At 36.2% G+C, this 17,991-nt stretch overlaps 1 pseudogene; it reads right to left on the bottom strand.

Annotated features, from left to right (window-relative positions):
• Nucleotides 1-15,238: 15,238 nt before the first annotated feature.
• On the bottom strand, nt 15,239-16,678 carry LOC100428464 (tubulin alpha-1B chain-like; annotated as a pseudogene).
• Between the last annotated feature and the right edge of the window lie 1,313 nt (nt 16,679-17,991).

Here is a 17,991-nt window from a genome sequence, read left to right as displayed (position 1 = left end):
TGCTATAAACGATTTGGGTATCACTTATTTCATGTGGCATAATGCATTTAAAATACATTTAAAATGCATTATGATGTTGTGTATATCAATAATTTTTGTCATTTAGTAATATTCTGTTGTAAGCAAATACCATTTTTTTGTTTGTCTTTTTATTTATCAGTTGAGGTACATTTGTTTTGCTTCCAGTTTTGGTATATTAAAAATAAAGCTGGTATAAATATTCTTATATAGGTTTCTCAGTAAACTTAGCATTTTGTTTCACTTGGAGAGGTATCTAGGGTGGGATTACAGAGTCATATCGCAAGTGTATGCTTGATGCTCTAAGAAGACTCCCAAATTACTTTCCAAAATAACTGTAACATTTTGCATATTCAGTAATAGTGCATGAGAATTTCTTAACTTGTGTTCTTATCAACACTTCACGTTGTCTGTTTGTTTAGATGTTTTAATAGGGGTCTTTTGATACATTTGTCCAGTTTTTCATTTGCGATACCTTATGACGAATGATGTTGAACATCTGTTCTTGTGCTTATTTGTCATCTGTGTATCTTATCGGATGAAGTACTTGTTCAGATTTTTTTTTTTTTGAGACGGAGTCTCACACTGTCCCCCAGGCTGGAGTGCAATGCCGTGATCTCAGCTCACTGCAACCTCTGTCTTCCAGGTTCAAGTGATCCTCTTGCCTCAGCCTTCTGAGTAGCTGGGACTACAGGCATGTGCTCCCAACCCTAGTTATTTTTTTGTATTTTTAGTAGAGATGGAGTTTCACTATGTTGGCCAGACTGGTCTCAAACTCCTGACCTTGTGATCCACATGCCTCAGCCTCCCAAAGTGCCGGGATAACAGGTGTGAGTCACTGTGCCAGGCCCAGATTTTTATCCATTTTTTAAACGGGTTGTTTGTTTTTACATTGCTTGCAGTTTTTAGTTTTTGTTTTTTATTCTGGATGCAGATCCTTTATATAATTTGCAAATACTTCCTCCCAAAATGTAACTTCCCCCTCCTTTCTCTTAATACTATATTTCAGATAGCAGAAGTTTTAAATTTTTATAAAGACCAATTTATCTATTATTTTATCTTAAAATATATGTTTTTGGTATCATGTGTAAGAAATCATTGCTTATGTTAAGGTCCCAAAGACTTTCTTGTATGCTTAATTCTACAAGATTTTAAGTTGAAAAATATTGTCTTACATTAGATCTAAAATTGGTTTTAAGTTTTTTATAGGAAGTGAGGTATAAATGGGGTATACATGGGGTATAAAAAGCTGTTATATATATGTATATATATTAATATATATATTTATGTATACAAATATAAAAACATTTGTGTGTATATAAGTTGCATATGAATATATAACTATATATACAAATATGTATAATCAATATATATTTATTATAGGATATGTTATATATGACTTATTGTATATGTTGTATATTTATATAACTTTTATAATATATTTAAATAACTTTTATGTAATTATATGTTATTTGTTTATATAGTTATATATAATTATATAAAAGTTATATAAATATGTAACTATTCATATACATACAACATATGCAATATGTCAAATATAACATATATTCTATAATAAAAATATCCCTTTTTATAAATGGTTATCCAATAGTTCCAGCACAGTTTATTGATGTATTTTGTTTTTTATACTTAATTATTTTTGTGTATTTGTTGAAAATCACTGACTATATTTAGCGTTTCCATTGCTTGACTCTCTCTTTTCTTCTACAAATTTACATGTCCATAAATATGTCTTGGTTTAAATTTACATGTCTTGGTTACTGTAGTTTTGAAATCTGATAATGATTTGTCTTGAAGTCAGAAAAGATAAGAAATCTAACTTTGTTCTCATTTATTGTCAAAATATGTTGGCTATTCTAATTCATCTGTATTTGTACCTGAAATTTAAAATCAGCTTCTCCAACACTAAAAATATCCTTCTAGTACTTTTTTGGTTGGTTTTGTAGTTGTGGCGATTTTGTAGATGACATTGAGAATTGACATCTTAATAGTAATGATGTCTGCTAATCAATAAACATGAAATATTTTGTTTTATAGTTTATAACATAGACATTGCACATATGTTGGAAGACTTACACCTAAAACTATTTTATGAGTTTTGTAGTGCAATTGTTATGTGCTACTTAATTTTTCAATTTGTTCAAGCTTCTCCTCCTGAAAATGGTCTCTGTTTTTCTGTCTCTTTCTGTGTTATTTGTCATAAAGAGGAGAACTATAAAACACAGACCTAAAACCCTTAGAAGCACATTGCTCAAGTTGGGCCTAGGGACTGGTGAGTTTTGGATTCACATCACACAGGTGTTGGTTTTGACAAACTGTGCCATGAGTCCCTGAGAAACAATAGTGGATGAAGTTCCTTGCCCTGTTGTATGCCTTGAGAGCCTGGATTTTGTGACTAAGTGAGAACACCTTCTCTTAGTCCCTGCCAGTAAGACGGGTTATTGTCAGATTACATGATATGGCCAGTCTAAAAGGACTGAGAATTCAAGACACACAGATTATTAAGACCCACTCTCTTTGCTCCAAATATGCCAAATTCTCAGGGGAGTTTGTCTTAATAAGAAGTCCCCTCCTTCTTGAGGGGATGAGGTGCTTTTGTCATCTCAACCTTTGCTGCCTGGTTAGTGCTGGGAAAGCCAGTCCCACAAGTGCCTGCCTGGTGTCTCAGGTTGATGGGCCTGGGACTGGCAGCAACTCCGTGTGTCCACATACTCATGTGTTCACAATTTCATGAGGAGGTAGGAGACACCACTCAAAAACATCATCCTTAATGGCCCTTGGCAGCAAAAATCTTTTGCTATCGTAGCCTATCTCTGGGAGTAAATTTTGGAGGGATAATTCAGGCGACATCTTCTGCTGTCATTTTAAAAACATCAATTACATCCGTGGTATTCCACACCTGGAAAGTTATCTTTGAGACTTTCTAGGAAGAAAGTTTTTTGCCTTGAGTCACCTATGCAATAAATAATTTGGCAGTATTTAAAAAGAAAACTTCTCAAAAAGCTCTTGTCTTAAACAGCTATCTTATTGATAACTATGAAAAGATACAAACTAAGTATAGCAACCAATCTCAGAGACTCCTTTAACAAGATTAAAAGGCAGAAATCAAATTTAAAACAAAATTATAATCCTATAAACCAGAAGACTTTTTGAATCTCTGGACCTCTAATATAAAACCATCTTCTGAGTTCAGCTCCATTTCCTCAATCTAAAAATTTAGTTTTATACTCAGAAAGAAAAACTGAAAATCCATCACCTGATATAAAAAAGGAAATTGAAGATAATGCAGTTGAACGAATGGGTCATTTTCTTGATATCATTCACGCTGTAACCCCATTTAAAAGGGAGTTAAAAGCAACGATCATTGTCTTCCAAATTGAACCTCTACAAAACCAGGGATGTACATCTGAAAGCAACTCAAAGGCCTGCCATTGTTTTTGCCAACCTTAGAACCTTCCCAGTTTGCCTCTGGGTGTTTATGGATACTGTGTAAAGTCCAGACGTTGGAAACTGAACTGTTAATAAAAGCTGTATCATATGCTTTCTGTACCTCAATCAAGCATCCTATACGAAACTGCTAGGGGTACATACAACCCATTCTGGAGACTACTGTCATATATGTCATATAAAAATATTTTCAACCTATATTCATTCTCATCTTATACCAGCAACATGAAGATAGAAATAAATGTTTTTTCTAGACATTATATATATTTTATATTACACATTTATTATATTTACTTATGTATGTTATATGTTATGAAGGGGTGGCCTGCCCCTCCACACCTGTGGGCGTTTCTTGTTAGGTGGAACGAGAGACTCGAGAAAAGAAATGAGACACAGAGACAAAGAATAGAGAAAGAAAAAGTGGGCCCAGGGGACCAGCGCTCAGCATACAGAGGACCCACGCCGACTGGTCTCTGAGTTCCATTAGTATTTATTGATAATTATCTTTACCATCTTAAAGATAAGGGAGTGGCAGGACAATAGGATCATTGTAGGGAGAAAATTAGCAGTAAGACATATGGATAAAGATCTCTGTGACATGGATAAGTTCAAAGGAAAATGCTGTGCCTAGATATGCATATGCAAACATCTCCATAAACCTTTTAGCAGCGTTGTTTCAGCAAGTCCCACCTTTTGCCGTAAGGCGGTTTTCTCCTGTCTCCGTAAACAAAGCATACAATCGGGTCTCACACCGAGATGTTCCATTGCCCAGGGACGGGCGGGAGACAGATGCTTTTCTCTATCCCAACTGCCAACATCGGCCAAAAGGCCTTCTTTCTTCTTGTACTAGTCCTCCTCCGCACAGACCCTTCACGGGTGTCAGGCTGGGGGACGATCAGGTCCTTCTCTTCCCACGAGGCCATATTTCATACTGTCACATGGGGAGAAACCTTTGACAATACCTAGCTTTCCTAGGCAGAGGTCCCTGCGACCTTTGGCCGTGTACGTGTCCCTGGGTACTTGAGATTAAGAGAATGGTGATGACCTTTAACCAGCAAGCTGCCTTCAGGCATTTGTTTAACAAAGCACACCCTGCACAGCCCAAAATCCATTAAGCCTTGAGTCACCACAGCACATGTCTCTTGCAAGGACAAGGTTGGGGGTAGGGTCACAGATTAACAGCATCTCAAATACAGAACAAAATGGAATCTCTTATGTCTACTTCTTTCTATATAGACACAGTAACAGTCTGATCTCTCTTTCTTTTCCCCACAATATTATATGAATGGATAATAGATAATATATTTATGTACTACATATAATTATATATAATATAGAGAGTTTAACATATACTATACTGTATGTAATATATATACTATATATTATATATGATTTCTAGAAAAAACAAAGTACATTTATATATAATATATAATGTACATAAATATATAATATACATGTACATATATAATGTATATATAATTTTATAACATATATTATATAATATATAATAAAATACATATACTCTATATAACTATACATTATATTACATGTTATACTAAATATAATAGTATATACTATATACTATATAACAGTATATATTTTATATTATTGTATATTTCATTTATATAATTTCTAGAAGAAACATTTCTATCTTCACATTTGCTGGGGCAAGATGAGAATGAATATAGGCTGGGCATATTTTTATTTATGCCATATTTATTTCTATCTCCACATATATATATATTTATTCATTAGGGAAAGAATGTGACAGGAAAAATCCTTGAGATATTCATTTGAGTTTTGGTCTTTCTATGGTGGACTACTCCGTCTGCTTAAGAGCCAGTACGCAAAACATATTTATATTCCCTTGTGTTAGAAAAGGTTTAGGTTGCAAGATGCAAAGAAGAATGCATCGGAAGAAAATTTCTTTATTCCTTTCTTTGAATGCATGGACTTGGAAACTTCATAATAGATTATGCCATAAAGGGAGGTTGAGGAAACGTCCTGGAGTCCTACAAGTCTAGAAATGAGTGTATCTCAACAGGTTCCTTGGGCGATGTATTTTATTACATGCAGAATGCGACTATGTCTGGTCAGCTCAATAGCTATAACCCTGAAGTCAGATTTACTCCACTCAATCTTGTTTATTGCAGGACCTCCCTACATGCTCTCATTGTTTGCTCCTGGATTTGACAGTCTACTTGAACCGTAGGCAGGGGTGGGTCTTCTGAAACATAAGGTAGTGAAACAGAGTGTTTCCCTGATCCCTTCTCAGGACTCACAACAGGGATGCCTTGCTTACTGGACCTGCTGCTCTCAACTCCCAACAGGAGGGAGTGTGTGAGCGAAAGAGGTGGGAACTGGTGTGCAGGAGCGCTGGAACAGGCTGGCTGCCTCTGCACCAGTGGGATCAAACTCCACTCACTCGGACCCGCTATGTTCCACCCATCGTGGGAGGGAGTGTGCAGGTGAGTGGGTGCAGGAGCCGGAGTGAGTGCTTGTGGGTGCAGGCAGGAGCAAACTCTGCCAAGCAGCAGCATCGGGCGGGGTGCCTGTTACTCCCAAAGCCCCGGGGGCCTGTTACAGTGCTGTTTTAGCTCTGTCTGGGAGTAACAGTGCTGTTTTAGCTCTGTCGTCCGCAGATGGCTTAAGTGTTCAGTGGGTCTCTGCCTTTTCGCGTTCAGTGGCTGCCTTCTTCCAGCAAGGAAAAAGGGCCGGTGTGACAGCCTTTTGCATCCACACCCATGACTCTTCAGCTCTTGTCTGGCATCCAGGAAAAATGAGGTCGCACAAAACGAATTGAAGGATGGCGAATGTGGGGGTGTTATTGCCAAGGAAAGTGAATATCAGCAGGAAGGGGAGCTGAAAAGGGGAGGAGGAGGGGGTGTAGGTAATCTTCCCCCAAAGTCCAGCGTCTCTGGTCAGACTTTTCTCCGAAGTTACATCATCAAGCTGTCCCTCTGAGGTCAAGCCTTTTCTCTCCATCATCCGGCCATATTCCCCAGTGTCCAATTGCTTCTGCCCTGTGCCAGCTGAGTCTGTGGTCTTTATAGGCACAACATAGGGTGGGGTGGGGCCATAGGTGGGTTAGGAAAAGGCAACATTTGAGCAGGAAAACAGGGATAGAAGTTCTCACTTTGGGCTGTGGTCTCAGACTTTTTAGCTTGAGTGTGGGGCTTTGTCAGGGAACTGTCCCTGTTTGCCTAGAACTTCTCTGCCCCCTATCCCTATCAGCAGGTTATAAATTACTTCGTTAAAAACCTTCCAAAAATGTTATACCTAATTCAGAGCAAAATTATCCACCTGGTTCCCTTTCTGATTTCATTTCCCATCACTGCCACCCCCTGCTCTCTCCACACCTCCCATGCTGGCCTCATCCTTTTGGCTTTTCCACAATAAGGGTAATTAGTTTTAGGTGCTTCCACCTCCTCATCTGTCTGGCTCCAACATTCTCCCCTTAGATCCTGTACCATATGCTGTCTTATTTCCTCATGGCCACTATTCAAATGTCACCGCATCAGATAATCTTTCCTTGATTACTCCACTTGAAGCACATTCTCACCCCAGTGACTCTGTTTCCTGCTTTAAAGCACCCATCCAAGATGACATAGATATTTAACAACTGCAACCTACTTCTAGAATACAAGTCCCATGAAGAAATAATTTTGTTTTGTTCACCAATTTACCTCCAACACCAATGTCTTGTACATTTGTGGTCCAGGTAAAGACTTAAGCATTCAGTTAGACTAATTCAGCTGTAAAATAGTTTCAGTGGTAATATGTAATGATTTACTATGCACTTCTAAAATCTATAGTGATAGCAAAATACTATTTTGACAATCCAACATTAAAATTTTGCAAGACTATTCAGAACATATTAATTGCATAAACATGAGAATTAATTTACTTATTACATTTAATATTTTATACTTTTAGTTGCAGTACTGTTTCAGTGTCTTTTTTGCTTACAATATATTAATACATAATTTTAAGTAGGATTTTCATAATATATTTTTAAACACATATTTTGTTTTACTATTTAAGAGAAAAATAAAAAAAAAAGACAAAACAAAACAAGCCTAGCATATATTTACTATTTGTTTTCTTTCAACTCCCTAATACATTTGCATTGTATTAAATGAAACACATGATTTCTAGAAAACCATCTGATATATTATAGGGGGGAGCTAGATGATAAGAGACAAGTACTTAATGTTTTACAATCATGCAAAATATTCATTCAATGACCATTATGTATAACACTATCGACCTGGATATTTAGACCATTCGCCCCACATACCCTGTTTATCTCTGCTAAGTGTCTTGTTCCCTAAACTGAGATAGTTAAGTGCTACATAATAAGTACACCTTTGCAAGAGCTGTTAAAAGGAGCATAAAACCAAAATCAAACCCCAAATTTAGTGGGAGACACTAGTACTGGAAAAGCAGAAAACATGGATTTTATTATTGAATACACAGAGACCTATTAGGACTACATCAGAACTTTGAATTTCAAGAGGAGAGAAATTGCCTTCTTTTGCGTAATTTGTTTCTGCATATATTAGGTTGTTATCATGCTGTTAATAAAGACATATCCTGAGACTGAGTAATTTACAGAGGAAAAGGGTTTAATTGACTAAGTTCCACAAAGCTAGGGAGGCCTTACAATTATGACAGAAGATAATTGAGGAGCAAAGTCACATCTTACATGGTGGCAGGCAAGAGAGCTTGTGTAGGAGAACACTCCTTTATGAAACCACCAGATTTCATAACACTTATTCACTATCATGAGAACAGCACAGGAAAGACCCAACCCCATGATTCAGTTACCGCCCACAGCATCCCTCCATGACACCTGGGAATTACAGGAGCTACAATTCAAGATGAGATTTGGATTGAGGACACAGTCAAACCATATCACTGCAGAAATCCAATTTCTATTTTTTTCCATGTATTCTATTTTTCTCATATGGTTGGGTTTGGAATAGTAATAAAAACTATATATATATATATCTATGTCTGGATCATAAAATATCTATATAAAATTATTTATAGACTCATAAGGCATGCAAAAATTTTAACCCACATACAAAAGACACAAATATGGTGATTCAGTCACCACTAGAAATATATTTATGTAAGCATGGTTATGATAGATATGTAGATAGAATAATAAAAGGTAAATTGGAGTATAGAAATCATTAACAGAGGCCAGGCTTGGTGGCTCATGCTTGTAATCCCAGCATTTTGGGAGGCTGAGGCAGGCAGATCATGATGAGGTCAGGAGACTGCAACCATCCTGGCTAACATGGTAAAACCCAGTCTCTACTAAAATTACAAAAAATTAGCCGGATGTGGTGGCACGTGCCTGTAGTCCCAGCTACTTGGGAGGCTGAGGTAGGAGAATTGCTTGAACCTGAGAGGTGGAGGTTGCAGTGAGCCAAGATCACGCCACTGCACTCCAGCCTGGGTGACAGATCATGACTCTGTCTCAAAAAAGAAAAGAAAAGAAAAGAACGAAAAGAAAGGAAAAGAAAATATAACTTATTAGACAAATATAGGAAAATTATAATTAATAAAATGTACTTTTTATTTACAAGGTTTTAGAATTCATTGCCTAAGAGTTTAGTATTTGTTAATCTGGTAAAATAAATAATTGGGTATGGGTGAAGAAGCTATAAAAGAGACTCCCCAAACACAGTATTTTAAAGTAGTTTTATCTCTCACGTAACAATATGGCTGATCTGGTGGGCTGGATGGTGTCAGAAACCAAGTCTCCAACCATTTTTGAAACCAAGTTACCATTCATTTTTTAGTTTTGCCATTCCCACATGCTGTTGCTTGGTGATATCCAGCCAGCAGGTTAAAAAAAAAAAAAAAAAAAAAAAAAAAGGAAAGGAAAGAGAGGGAAAGCTCCTCATATTCTTTGAAGTAAATTGTTCTGCAAATATTCTGCTTATATTTCATTGGCCCAAACTTAGTCACATCATACCACGTTGAGGTCATCTGAAGTACTAGGCTGAGAAGAAAATAATTTGCATGACATAGTATTGGTTGGCTCCCATACCTGACCCAGAAATCTTAATACAAGGTGTTGGGGAAAGGATCAGAGAGCCAACCTTGGCTTCCATTCGTCTATAGAGCATCATTTTTATAGCCAGTGTGAATGCATCTATGGCAGAACATTGATTACAGAAGCAATGAACACAATCACACAATATTTGTTCTCGTGTTGTTGCCTTTTCCATCCAGTTCTAGTAAATTTTCAAGCTCAATTTGCACATGATTTGTCTCTCAAAATATCCCAGGGAACATTCTTATCATAATTTAACAAGGGTCTGAGTAGTATCTATGTCCTTTTTCCTACCTAATCTTTAATCTACTAGTGGGGATGTCGTTTAGATTTTGGATTGTTGATTGTTTTTTGGTTTTGTTTTTGTAGTATGTTAACATATGTTTATACCAATATTTCTCTTGGATATAACAAATAATAGGTGACTTTAGCAAGGAACTCCAAAATTAGAGTTCATGTTTTTCCTTCTGTAATAATCTAAATAGTTTTTTTAAGGGAAACATCAACATTTTATGGTGTTGAAGACCCAGGTTTCCCCTATGTCGTGCTGTACTATCCCTCGTATGGATTACCTGTTTAGACGAAGATACCTAGCCACTAAGCCAACATTCCAGCTTTTAATAAAGGAGGAAAAGAGAAGATGACACATCTTTCTTACTAAGGGTCAGCCTACAGTGACATACATCTCCTCTCCTCAATCATTGCCTAGATGCTAGTAGTATATCCACCCTAACTGTAATAAACATTGGACAGCTGTGAACAGCTATGAAACATGAGAAAAATCATATTGTTATGATTTAAGGGAGTATAGGTATTAAAGTTACAACAAAAAGCTAAGGAATGTACAGAGTTTTAACAAGTCAAAAGTTAAATAAGAGACTAACTTGAAGAATCAAAATGAATTTTAAATCCAATAGGCTATATTGTTAGTCTTCACCATAGGAACAAGGACACCACTAAGAAACTACAGATCCCTTTAACTTTATTGAAAACCATTTGCAAATTAAATTCAGAGGAAAATGGTTACTTAAATATATAATTGACTTGTATTTTAGGAAATCAGATTTGGCATTTAACTATGTATGTGCACAAACATAAAGTATGGCGCACAACAAAAGAGTATGATAAAAATCTGAACTGAAACAAATGAACTGCTGTATCTATAATTCAGTTTGCCTAAGAAATCTTCCACTCACTCTTCTTCTTTAGGAAGGCCTTTTTTAATATCCTGCAACAGCTGATTGCCTGATTAATGTCCCATAAAATGCATAACTTGCTATTATGAATGACCTGAATTTTGGCAGGAAAAAGGATAGACAATATTATAAGTGAAACACCAGCTATAAATTATCTTTTGCTAGCATTGACTGCAATTTTGACTTGCAAACATCCATAACCCAAAAAACCTTTCCCTTTCGAATGTTTCAAAAAGATTTTTTTCATAGTTTAAACATGGATCAGAATGTGCTGTTTATAATGGACTCTGAAAGATTACATTTGCTTGATACAACAGTAACACAATAGAAATTGTTTCACTTTTCTCTTACTGAAACAAGTGCTTGACACAGGGTAAACATTCTATAAGCATTAGCTATTGTATCTTACAATATCTGTTAAACAGAATCAGGTTATTTTCTAAAAGGATAGAATTAGCTCCTACTTCCTACTTGACATGAATTACTCACAAAATAATTTTAATGTCTATCTTGCCACAGTTCTAAAAGTATTATTTATTTAAGCAAATTAAGCAAAGAAAGCTTACCTTCTGCTACGTAGCTTTCAGTGTAATTAACATAGTCATTGACCCACAATAGTGAATTTAGAACTTTCAAAAAAGACATTTCCTATAGTGAGAAGTAATACAGCTTCTCTGGAACCTGACTACCTCAGTTGGAATTCTGGCTCATCCTCTCACTAATGGTGTGACCTTGGTCACGTTAATATGCCTTTCTGTGACTTGGTTTCCTTGTTGGGAAAATGGGAGTATAATTAGTAAATACCTCCCTGTGATAGGGCATATCATGTATTTAGAAGAGAATAAGAGTTCTGTACAGAATAAGAGTTCAATTAAGTGATGCCAACTATTACTGTTACTTATTGTTGTTTCTGTTACTATTATTTCCTTAAAGATTTATCAAAACAATAAAGAAAAGGAAAACATGAAAACATGCCTCTTTAAGTCTAGTAACAGCTTATGTAATTTATTCTTACTTCCAAGAAAATAAAATATTGTCCCTAAATGCAGTTCTTATTAGTCAAAGGCTATCTGTTTAAAATCAAAGTCTTGGTAAACTTGATGTGACAGTTGCCTAACGTGTCAAAACTATTTTCTTTCCTTTTCTGTTTCCTTTTTTTTTTTTTTTTGTATTGAGCATATAAATGTGACAGAGGGAGCAAGCATGGGAAAGTAGATCATATATCATTTCCTAAAAAGAGGAGTAATCATTAAATAACAACATTCCCTACAAAAAGAAAAAGGGCTATTGGTATCACGACAGGCCAATGGAGATTATAAGAAAAACCATTTCTTGGCCGGCCACAGTGCCTCACACCTGCAATGCTAGCACTTTGGGAGGCCGAGGTGGGCAGATTGCCTGAGCTCAGGAGTTCAAGACCAGTCTGGGCAACATGGTGAAACCCCATCTCTACCAAAATACAATAAATTAGCCGGGCATAGTGGCACATGCCTATAGTCCCAGTTACTTGAGAGGCTGAGGCTGGACAATCACTTGAACCCAGGAGGCAGAGGTTGCTGTGAGCTGAGATCACGTCACCGCACTCCAGCCTGGGTGACAGAGGGAGACTCTGTCTCAAAAAAAAAAAAGCCATTTCTCCATTCAATATATAAACATATCATACCGAGTCTCCTTTCTCACTTGTGAAAACTGACATTCAGGTCTCTGTGAACTTTTCACACAGTATGTCACAGTGGTAGACGCAGTTGTACTGCCAAATTGGCCAAAGAGTTTTTTTTTTTTTTTCCTTTTGACAGATTCTTGCTCTGTCACTGAAGTGCAGTGTGCCGTCTCAGCTTCCATAACTTGTGCCTCTGGAGTTCAAGCAATTCTCATGTCTCAGCCTCCCAAGTAGCTGGGATTACAGGCGCATGCCACCACACCTGGCTAATTTTCCCGTATTTTTAGTAGAGATGGGGGGTTTCACCATGTTGGGCAGGCTGGTCTCAAACTCCTGGCCAAATGATTCACCTGCCAGAGCCTCCCAAAGGGCAGTAATTACAGGTGTGAGCCACTGTGCCTGGCTCCAAAGAGAGTTTTAACAACAGTAGTAAAATATCTGCTTACATTTTTAAGAAGTGAGGCAATACTTTTTTTTTATTATTCCGCTTAAGTATTAGGAGTACATTACAAAATCTTTTTGTTGCATTACGATACTTAGCCAGATAATTATTTAATAATAATAGCCATGGTTTCTTGAAGAAAAAAGATTCTATTCTCTTCACTTTAGCTGTCTCTTTATATTTTAACAACAAATAACAAGTGTATAAAGCTTACCAACTTCTCTATATGAAATAATGAAAAACACATTTTTATCCTAGTTATTCTACTTAATACGTAAGATTATTCATTGCAATATGGAGAAAATAGAAATCTAATATTTATAACAGTCACATCACATAAAGTCAACTGTAATCCATGAGTTGTCAACATGATGATCAAAATTACATTAATATATTATTGTAGAATATTGCAACTAAATAAGAAATTATAAGTGCATTGATTTTCTTTCTTACAAGGGAAAGATGAGGACACCATCAATCAACAGTTCTTACTTTTTGTATTATTTTCACCCTTACAATTTATCTAAGACTCAACATTTTTCTGAGCTAAATGGAGTCAAAATATTACTAAACTCATTTATATAAACCCTTCATATTAGACATTTTTGTGTGTGAAAATACATGTTAACTTTAGCATTCAGGCATAAAAATATAGAAAGTAAAAAAGACACTCAAAATATATATTTACTTATCCCATTTCAATAGGTTACTACAAATATTTTCCTTTATTACTGAAAATGTAAAAATGTTAATTTTCACAATTAAATTATATGTCTCCTTATATTGTCATAGATTTTTTCCTATTACATAAAGTGAACTTGTTTATTATAAATTTGTTGATTGATAAAGCCCTTAGGAAATATGCTTTATAAGGCATTCTGTATTAAAGCTCAAATCTTCAAAATAACAGAGATTATATTTCTATGGTCAACTTGACTGTGATCCATACATCTACAGAAGAATATAAGAAGGAAATTATTCTTGTGTTCTTTTGAATGTGCTTTAATTTACCACATTTTCTAATTAGAACAATGTAGCTCATTATTTTGTCTATTGTCATATCTGCCAGAAATCTCAGACCAAAAGAATGCTCAAATTGAATGATTCATTAGATTTAAAATATTGCTCTTTTTGGTTTTTGTTATTTTTCCTGTTGTCTTGCTTCTATTTTGTAGGGTTGTATCTTATTTCTGTTTCAAATATGTGTATCATCAGAAACTCTTTTTGGAAGAATGAATATATTCAGAAAAATATATACATATGTATATATACATTCAGACACACGTATATATGTATGCATACAAATCTGTGTATGTATGTGAACATATATTAAGAGATTAGATAAATGATTCGATATATATATTAATACTGATGTTACAGATTAGATATAAGAAAACTTCTTCCTGCAAAGGACAATATGTATTTTATTTTATTATTTATTTATTTATTCATGCGAGACAGAGTCTCAGTCTCTCACTCAGGCTGGAGTGAAGTGGTGTTATCTTAGCTCACTGCAGACTCCACCTTCCAGGCTCAAGTGATTCTCTTGCTTCAGCCTCCTGAGTACCTGGGATTACAGGTGCATGCCTGGCTGTAATTACACAACTGGCTAATTTTTGTACAGTTTTAGTAGAGATGGGATTTTGCCATGTCGGTCAGTCTGGTCTCAAATTCCTGGCCTCAGGTGATCTGCCTGCCTTGGCCTCCTGAAGTGGTGAGATTACAGGCATGGGTCACCACTCTCGGCCAGCTATATGTATTTTAAATGGCTCGTGGGTTTGTCATAACCGCTCAACTTTGCCTCTGTAATAGATAAGCAGTCATGGATAATATGTAAACAAAAGAGCATGGCTGTGTTTCAGTAAAGCTTTATTTCTGAAAACAAGCAGCAAGCCAGTTTTGGCCTACAGGATGTTGTTTGCAGACCCTGGATATAGATGATAGATTAACTTACATAATGGATAGGGATATATAACAGATCCTGTGTACTCATAAAATACTGTCCTTATTAATATACATTCATCTTCTATTCTGATCTTTCTCGTATTTTATGTTTGCCAAAACGTAAAATAACTATGTATCCAAATCCAGTGAATAGTGGTGTGAATTATCATTACTTATAGGGGCTACATTAATCTCTTCATGAAATTAAAACGTATCCTGTGTAATTGAATAACATTCATATTTATTTATTTTATTCATTTTTTATTCTAAAGCCTTTATTTTGAGACATGATGAAAAAATCTTACAGGTACACATGGAAAGACATGATCACCACTGAGTGAAAACAATCTAACCAAAAAGCCTGAATGCTTGTCAGCTGATGTTGAAGCTGAAATTCTGGGGGTATGACATGCTGCAGGGCTGAAGGGAATGGATAATTAGTATTCCTCTCCTTCCTTCTCACCCTCTCCTTCAACAGAATCCACACTAATCACTTCATAATCCTTCTTAAGGGCAACCATGTCCTCGTGGGCCTCACAAAACTCTCCTTCCTCCATTCCTTCACCTACGGAATAGTGAACAAAGGAACTTGGCATACATCAGGTAAAACTTGTGGTCCAGGTCAGCCCCCACCTCAACAATGGCTGTGATGTTGCTCAGTGTGCACACAGCCCTCTGTCCTTTGGCCAGGTATCCACCAGGTACCACAGTGGGAAGCTGGTAACTAATGTCAACCTTGAAGCCAGTGGGACAGCAATCCACAAACTGAATGCTGCATTTGGTTTTGATAGTGGCAGTGGCAGTGGCAGCACTGATGTCTTTGGGAACCATATCACCAGGGTGCAAGAGGCAGCAAGTTATGCATTTACCATAGTATGGGTCACATCTTAACATCTGACTGACTGGCTCAGAATAAGCATTTATGATCTCCACTACAGAAAACTGTTCACGGTAGGCTTTCTCAGCAGAGATGACAGGGACACATGTGGCCAGAAGGAAGTGGATGTGGGCATATGGCACTAGATTGGTCTGGAATTCTGTTAGATCAATATTCAGGGCTCCATCAAATCTGAAGGAAGCAGTGATAGAGGACACAGTCTGGCTAATGAGATGGTTAACGTTAGTGTAGTTTGGACATTCAATATTGAGCTTTCCAAAAGTGGTCCAAGTCACTTTTGGAAAACTGATTAAATGATAAAAAGGGTTGAGGTGATTTTTCCACCTTTCCTGTATGAACTGTATCATTGGCTAACCAAATGGTAGATGTCATAGATGGCCTCATTGTCTACTGTGAAGGCACAATCTTAGTGCTCTAGGGTGGTGTGGGTGGTGAGGATGGAGTTGTAGAGCTCAACTACTGCCGTGGAAACCTGGAGGATGGGGGTTGCTGGGTAAATGGAGAACTGCAGCTTGGACTTCTTGTTATAAGCAACAGAAAGACATACCATCAGCAGGGAGTTGAACCTAGAACCAGTCTGTTCAACAAAACTGTGTAAAACTAAGAAGCCCTAAAGACCTGTGTACTGGTCAGCCAGCTTGTGAACTCAGTCCAAGATGAGGTCAATGATCTCCTTGTCAATGATGTAGTGGCCTCATGCATAGCCATTGGCAGCATCTTCCTTGTCTGGGATGAGCTTCTCAGGGTGGAAGAGGTGGCTCGTAGGTGTCGGAGTAAACCGTTAATAACTGTGGGTTCCAGGTCTACAAACACGGCCCTGGGCACATGCTTTTCAGTGGTCATCGCTCCCTCGAATTGTCTTGTCACTTGGCATCTGGCCATGGAGCTGGATGCCATGTTCCAGGCAGTAGAGGTACCAGCTGGCATTGCCAGTCTGGACACCAGGCTGGCCAATGTGGATGGAGATGCACTCACACATAGTGGCTAAGAGTTAGGAGGCTAAGGCGACAGGAGCAGATAACGGGTCCGATGACCGATCCCAACAAGCTAAGAGTTAAGGAAAGTAATGTGCTCAGTAATACTTATAGTTAAACATCTCCTTTAGAATTTGCACATAAAAATGATCAAGGTAAAACTAATGTAAAGTTAAATAGGTCTAGCTATAAAAGATTATGATTAAGACAAAATGTTGAAATCATGAAAAGTGTATGAAAAATAAAACTGTAGTTGGAAATAATAAAACTTTCTGGTGGTTTTGAAGGGGATCACAAGGAAATCTGCATCAACTGTCATGAAGCTTGAACTATTACTTATTGCTAGCCTTTCAATTGCTCCAAGAAGCCTCTGACACATCATTTTAACCTTTACCTAATGGTGGCAAAATGTGGATATTAAGTTTCAAAATGTCATCTTAAACTAATTAATTTATGAGTGTCAGTAGCAGCGGACACATGATATAAAATACTGTTTAAATGTAGTAAAAAGATGAAAATGAATAGGTGTTTCTCTTTCACAAATACAATGAAAATATATAAACTTCCATACTTTGGAAATTTAATTTATTATTAACTTTATTTCCAAACATTACACTGTATGGTACATTATAGTTTCTTAATACCTATTTTTGTATCAGAGTTTTCTTTTTTTCATAAATGATCCTTTCCTTCAACTCTGTCTCTGTATTTTTTGATAACCTTTTCTTTCTTATCATTGTCTCAATTTTAAAAGGTCAAACATTGGACTTATTTGATTTTTTATTATATCAAACTTTTTAGTTTCACTTTTAAAAGAAAAATATTTTGAGTTCTAACTTGGAAAACACTTTCAAAATTCCTGTATAGTTTCATGAAACATGAAATTATTATTTAAAAAAATAATCATTATGAAATTATTTCTTTAAAAAATAATCATTATGAAATTATTTCTTTCTAATATAGCTAATTCTCTGCTTCTACGTGGATCCCTTGGGGTTACAATGGGGGACCATATTAGCATAAATCCCAATCTCATAGATTTCTTTTAACAATAATTTCAAATGGTTGTCTGTTTTATTCTGTTAACTTGGAAATGTTTTCTAAGCAAAATCTATCACATACCTATTATTTTCAGCGACTGTAGTATAAAACTGGCTTGGAAGTCACATTCATGAAAACTTTACAATTACTTCATCTGAGTTATTTATTTCCAAAAAAAATTTACAATACACATGACAAGCATTTCACAAACAGCATCGCATACATAGGCATTTTTAGTTTAAAAAAGATGAAAATTATATTGCTAACATTTCTTGAT

The sequence above is a fragment of the Macaca mulatta genome, chromosome 3 (assembly GCF_049350105.2).
Source record: "Macaca mulatta isolate MMU2019108-1 chromosome 3, T2T-MMU8v2.0, whole genome shotgun sequence".
Lineage (NCBI taxonomy): Eukaryota > Metazoa > Chordata > Mammalia > Primates > Cercopithecidae > Macaca > Macaca mulatta.
Note: the sequence above shows the minus strand (reverse complement) of the source record. Positions and strands in the feature narration are given on the sequence as shown.